Source organism: Triticum urartu, chromosome 4A, assembly GCF_056163025.1.
Source record: "Triticum urartu cultivar PI428250 chromosome 4A, HENAU_Tu73, whole genome shotgun sequence".
Lineage (NCBI taxonomy): Eukaryota > Viridiplantae > Streptophyta > Magnoliopsida > Poales > Poaceae > Triticum > Triticum urartu.
Window position 1 is genome coordinate 605,859,005 of NC_141876.1, and position 6,124 is coordinate 605,865,128.

The 6,124-nt window shown below is 43.0% G+C and overlaps 1 pseudogene; it reads left to right on the forward strand.

Moving 5' to 3' along the window:
* Positions 1–289: 289 nt before the first annotated feature.
* LOC125554978 (tubby-like protein 4) lies at positions 290–5,902 on the forward strand (annotated as a pseudogene).
* Positions 5,903–6,124: the final 222 nt, after the last annotated feature.

The following is a 6,124-nucleotide window of genomic DNA, read 5'->3' on the forward strand; positions in this document are numbered from 1 at the left end:
CGGCCACCAGACCCCAACGCCCACCCGCTTCCAGCCACCGAAGCCGCCGCCCCAACTCGCGAGCTCCGCCACCGACGGCGTAGCCCCCGCGCCCTGTTACCGGATCCACCGGCCGCAGCGGCACGACGCCCACCTCCGCCCCCTTCCCCCAGTGACCCCGACCCCATACTGCATCGAGAAACCGCCGGTGGCCTCGGATCTGAGCATTGGCCACTAGTTCTGCGGATGCTCATGTGGGGGTTGTGCTACTCCGGCGAGCTCCTTCATCCTCGACCACGGCGCGCCGACGATGCCCTCCTCCCTCTCGTTCCCTCTACCATCCCCGAGCCCAAATCCGACGAGCTTGTCAGCCGGCGAGCCTTGTTGTCCCTACTACTGCCACCACCCTATGTCCATCGTGCCTATCCACGATATACCTGCAGCTAGAGGAGGGCTCGGCCTGCAGCAAAAGGAGGGCACGACTTGCAGCTGCGTAGCCACATCCATCAGAGAATATAGAGGCGGCTGGGTCATGGATCTTGCACGCGCCCCTCCGGCCAGGAGGCTGCCACCAGCAGCGGGTCGTCTTTCCACACCTCCCTGTACAGAACGCTGATGACTCCAAGCTTCTCAGTCCCTCTACCCTCCTCCAGTGTTCCTTTGCATAAAACGATCTCTGGTCCCAACAAGCTAGGAGAGGTTCGTGTATTGTTGCTCACGAGGAAAGTTTATCTAAGTTGACGCAAAAAAGTTCGTTTTGTAATTCATGGAAGTTTGATGCCTATGCATGTGAGACTGAAACTGTTTTCATTTCATGAAAAGCTAAGAAAAATTTGTGGATATGTTGTAGGTGTGTATCATGTTTGTTTAGAACTATTTTAGAACTATTTTTGTCATGTTTGTTTCTCCATATTGGTGTTATAGTGTTAGTTTTCTATGTTCATGGAGTAAAAAATTATGAAGTTCAATTTTGAGAAAGGAGCAAGTTCAACCAATACGAAAACACAAAAAAACATTGAATATAAACTTTTTTAGTGAGGTTAAAATTGGAAAGGCATGATAAAAAAATTGTTCTCTGTTCCTTACGGTAAAAAAATGTATCATCTATTGGTTGGTTTCCCCAACTAGTTGCTCTCTGACACACATTATATTGCTGCTTTCCTTCTCCTTCATGAAACCTTTACAAAAAATAGAGCATAGAAGTTCAATACTAAAAGCAAAAAACAAGCGTGCATTTCTCTGCCGCGGAAAAACGTGCATAAAAAGGTGTGATTTCGAAAGTTCGGGTGTAACGAACATCGAAGTTCAAACCAAAAAAATCCAAAAAAATCATGGAATTCAAAAGAATAAAAACTATGGTGTTTCATGAAAAAAATTAGTAGCACGTGAAGTTCATGTTTCAGAAAATTTCGAAGCTCACGTGTACCACGTATAGAAGAAAAATGATCAAATGAAAAAGGGACCGCCTAACCCGTTTCAACGTTAAAAAAATGAAGTTTTAATATCATAAAGACAAATTTGGAAGTTCAAAAAAATTGTGCAGGAAGTTAAAAAAAGTAGTTCAAAAATCTTTATAACGGGTTTTCCCCGTTTGTAAAAATATCAGAGAAGTTCAAATTAAAAAGAGGAGCATCCCAAAAGATTGTATAAAAACTGATTTTCCCCATTCTATAAAAACTAGAAGTTCAAATTAAAGTAACGGCGCGGTATCGTTGTTTTATATAAAAAAGCATTTTCCCCATTACTAACCAATAAAACTAAGAAGTTCAAATTTAAAAATGGTGAAGTTCGATGTCTATAAAACATTCGGATTTTTCACATTATTAAAAAAACAAGAAGTTCAAAATTTTAAAACAAAGAGGTTAAAAAAACTCGAGTTTCCTCGTTACTAAAGAATAAAACTAAGAAGTTCAAATTAAAATAACAGAGAAGTTCAAATTTCTTAAAAACCTCAAATTCTCGTTCTAAAGAATAACTAATAATTTCACATTTAAAAAATAAAACAACAAAAAAGTTTTAATAGGATTTTCCCCGTTTTTTCAAAATTTGGATTTTCCCCGATACTAAAGATTAAACCAAGAAGTTCAAAAATTAAATAATAAGTTCAACTTTTAAAAGTAGAGCGCTTCAAAATTTCATAAAAAGATTAAGAAATGAAACCAGGAAGTCCATATTAAAAGGATGGAGAAGTATAGAAAACTCAGATTTTCCTCGTTATTAAAGAATGAAAACAAGAAGTTCAAAAATTAAATAACAAGAAATTCAACTTTTAAAAATAGAGCGCTTCAAAATTTCTTAAAAAAGATTAAGAACTAAACTAGGAAGTCCATATTAAAAAGATAGACAAGTTTGATGATTATACAAAACTCAGATTTCCCTCGTTATTAAAGAATGGAAACAAGAAGTTCAAAAATAAAATAACAAGAAGTTCAACTTTTAAAAATAGAGAGCTTCAAAATTTCAAAGAAAAAAATTAAGAAATAAAACAAGGAAGTCCAAATTAAGAAGATGCAGAAGTTTGATGATTATAGAAAACTCAGATTTATCTCGTTTATTAAAGAATGGAAACAAGATGTTCAAAAATAAAATAACTTCTAAAAAAGTTGTTGCTAGAAGTTCAAGTGCTCTGTCCGGGGAAGTTCAAAAATTCTTGTGAGAGAGGTTGAACAAAAATACATGACAGAAGTTCAAGATGAAAACGGTGGGAAGTTCAACTACTACACGAAATGCGTTTCAGATAGGAAAATAAGAATAGAAAACAAAAGGCTTAAAATATCTTGTTGCTAGAAGTTCACGTGCTACACCCAGTGAAGTTTGAGATCTCTAGTGTGAGACGTCCGACCTTCAGTTACATGTAAAAAACAGGAAAAAACGGCGTTGTTTTACGCATTCAAAAATATATTTTGAACCATTGCGAGTATGAAAAACTCATCAACACAAAAAAGTTGCGTGTTTTTAATAGCATTCCATCGGTACATCATTTGCTCAATTACGGTAAGTTGTTTGAGAATTACGGGCAAAAAACATCACGTCAAAAAACAGAGTGAAGTTCAAACAGAACTGCCACATAAGTTCAAGTACTTCACGCAATGCATTTTCGACGAATCTGTTTCACGATAAAGGCAAAAAGAATGATCTCGCCGTTTTCGAAATTACTTGAAAACAGCTAGGAATCACAGAAAGTCGTCAACATGAAAAAGTTTCTCATTTTCTGTATCTTTTCAACGGTATATTATTTGCCCCATTCCGATAAAGTTTGTAGAAATTACGGCAGAAATACATTTTCTCCATTTTCAAAACTGACTTAAAACCGTAAAGAATTGGGAGAAACATTACATACCAAAAAGTTTCGCATTTGTTCAAGCTTTCCAATGCCATATCATTTGATGTATTCGGACGCACGGTTAAAAAATTAGCTTGAAAATACGAACTCGGTAGGAGTTGGACCATTTTCTAAATTACTCTTAAACCATTCAAAATTAGAAAAAAACTATCAAGATAAAGAAGTAGCGCATTTGCATAAGCTTTGCAATGCCGTATCATATGCCTCCATTGGATTAGCCGTTTAGAAATAACATCGAAAAAATGAACTCAGCTGTTCGGTTTATGAAATTTTATGTTTTTTAAAATCACTATTTAACCATAGAGAATTAGAGAAAACTTTCAACATGTGGAAGGAGCGGGTTTGCAGCAGCTTTCCAATGCCATATTAAATGCCTCATTCCGATAAACGGTTTAGAAATGCGATCGAAAATACGATTCATGTTTTTTGTGCGAAGAAAAAACGGTTTTCAAAACTACTCTTAAACCGCTTATATTTTGCCAAGTTGGGTCAAGATATTGGTGTCCATAGCTTTCCAAGGGTACATCTCAAGCCCCATTTGGGAAATGTTGGCGGAAGTTCAACCTAGTTCATAGGGAAGTTCAACGTACTACTAGCGGGGCAGGTTAGGTTGTGATCAGAATATTATTCTGACCCCGTGATCAGAATAGTGTATATATATATAGGACTACACTATTCTAATCCTGGGATTTGAATAAGTATTTGGATCACGAACCCCTATATAGGAGCAGCGAAGGTGTTCCCGAACTCACAAAAAGAAAAAAAAAGAAATCCCACCCCCGTTCCCCACCTCTCCATCGCTCTCTCCCTGATCCCCGTTGCCACCATCCCCGCTATCGCGCGCCTCCTCCCTCACAGCTCCTCTCCCCACGGTTGGCGGGCCTCCTCCCCACGGCCGGCGTGCCTCCACCCTCCACACCCGGTCGGCGCGAATCCTCTCATGCAGTCGGGCCAAGGGGGCAGGAGTTGCTGCCGCCCCCGCCGACGTCGTCGTCCTACGAGGCGTGGGACCTCGCCGACAACGAGGCGGCGCCGGCCACGTCCTGGGCCACCCTGCCCAATAGGGCGCTGTTGTGCCACCCACCGCCGCTCGATGTCGGGAGGTGCACCTGCATCATTGTGAGGGAGAAGGCCACCGGGGCCAGAGGCGTCGCGCTCTACTCGCTCTACACCAACGTGAGCTAATCCCCGTCCTCCCCCTTCTCTTTCTCGGCTTCAAACTTTCAAAATCCGGGGGAGAGTAGTGTGATTAGTTGCTGAGATTGGTGTCATAAGGATTCGTGTGTGCCCATCTCTCTGTTGTGCGATTGTAGGAGGGGAAGAGGCGGCAGGACCGGAAGCTGGCGGTGGCCCGGCACCGGAGGAGAGGGAGGTCGGAGTTCATCATGGCGCAGAAACAGGACGGTGTCTTCTGTAGCTCCGACAAGAACTTCCTCGGAACTATGCGTCCCAATCTTGTTGGATCCAAGTACCAGATTTGGGGCCAGGTACATGATGTTCCCCTTCGTGATTCTTGATGTCGCTCTCCTGGATTCCGGACTGATTTACCATGGTATACATGAACCAATGATGAGTGTTAATGGTCGCTGATGTAGGGGAACCGGGTTGATGAGCTTAAGAGCCGGTCCAAGCGGCTTCTTGGCGTTATCGCGTAAGATTCAATCTCCGTGCATGACATGTCCATGAATTGTATGGATTTCTTGACCAATTCTTTATTTCTGCAGGTTTGCCCCTACTATTATTACGCTCATGGGGAGTTTCAGAAGCATGAGGGCGTGGATCCCCAAGAACCAGTCCATGCAGGTGAGGACCAACAGTTCTGCTCAGGTAAATCCATTTGCAACACTTGGAGATTCATTAGTGAACTTGAATGGATTCGTTTAAACAAAGGAGGCATATGGTCTTTAGTTGTGGAATGTTGCTGCAGATTCAGCACGTCAGTGGGCTTCCAAAGGATTGGCGGGAGAAGAGGAGCAGAGCTCACCAACTCTGCTCAAGATCACATTTCTACAACAATGTAAGCAGCTTCCCTTAAGAAACTTATTGAGCATTCGGATCAACATGTCAGGAATTGGGAGCTAAGCTTTGAGATGTAATTGTTTCACCAGTACCTAAAAGGCAATGTGTCTGTTTTCTGCATTTGCAATAGATGACGAAGCACTACGAACTAGAATTCAGAGAGAGGGTTGGGAGGATGGATACAAGGTGCAGACATCAGTGAAGAACTTCCAGATGACTTTGGAGGTAAAATTCTGCTTCGACCAGATCCCGCCGCTGCGGCCAGTGCCCCGACCTGATCCTGACGCCAGCACTCTCCCGCATCCCATGGCATGCGCGCCTTCAACCATGGCCACTGCCTTCCCCACCCACGAGAGCCACCAACCCCCCACCGGCTGGGACGGCCATGGAGGATACTGCGACCATCTAGCGGCCGCCGTGCCATCCAGCTACAGTTCAGAGCCGCCAATAGCTGCAGGTCACACCCATACCCAACAGCGCCGCTGGCGCAAAGGTCTTCATGCTTTTACCGGTGCTTGGGGGTGCGTCGGAGCACTGCTGCCCACCTTGGCAGCTGCATAATTGATTCACCTAGTTTTAACAAGTACGTATTGTGTTTCAGTGACTGATCTCTACCCGTTTCACATCGAGCATGTATTTTTTCTTGTAGATGCTGGTGAGGCCAAAAGTGCCGGTGGGGATCAAAGGAGGAAGCAACAAAAGAAGTAGCCACGCGATCCAGTACAACAAGCTGCAGGCAATGCAACATTTTTGTGCACTTCAGTTCAACTTCTACTCGCGTGC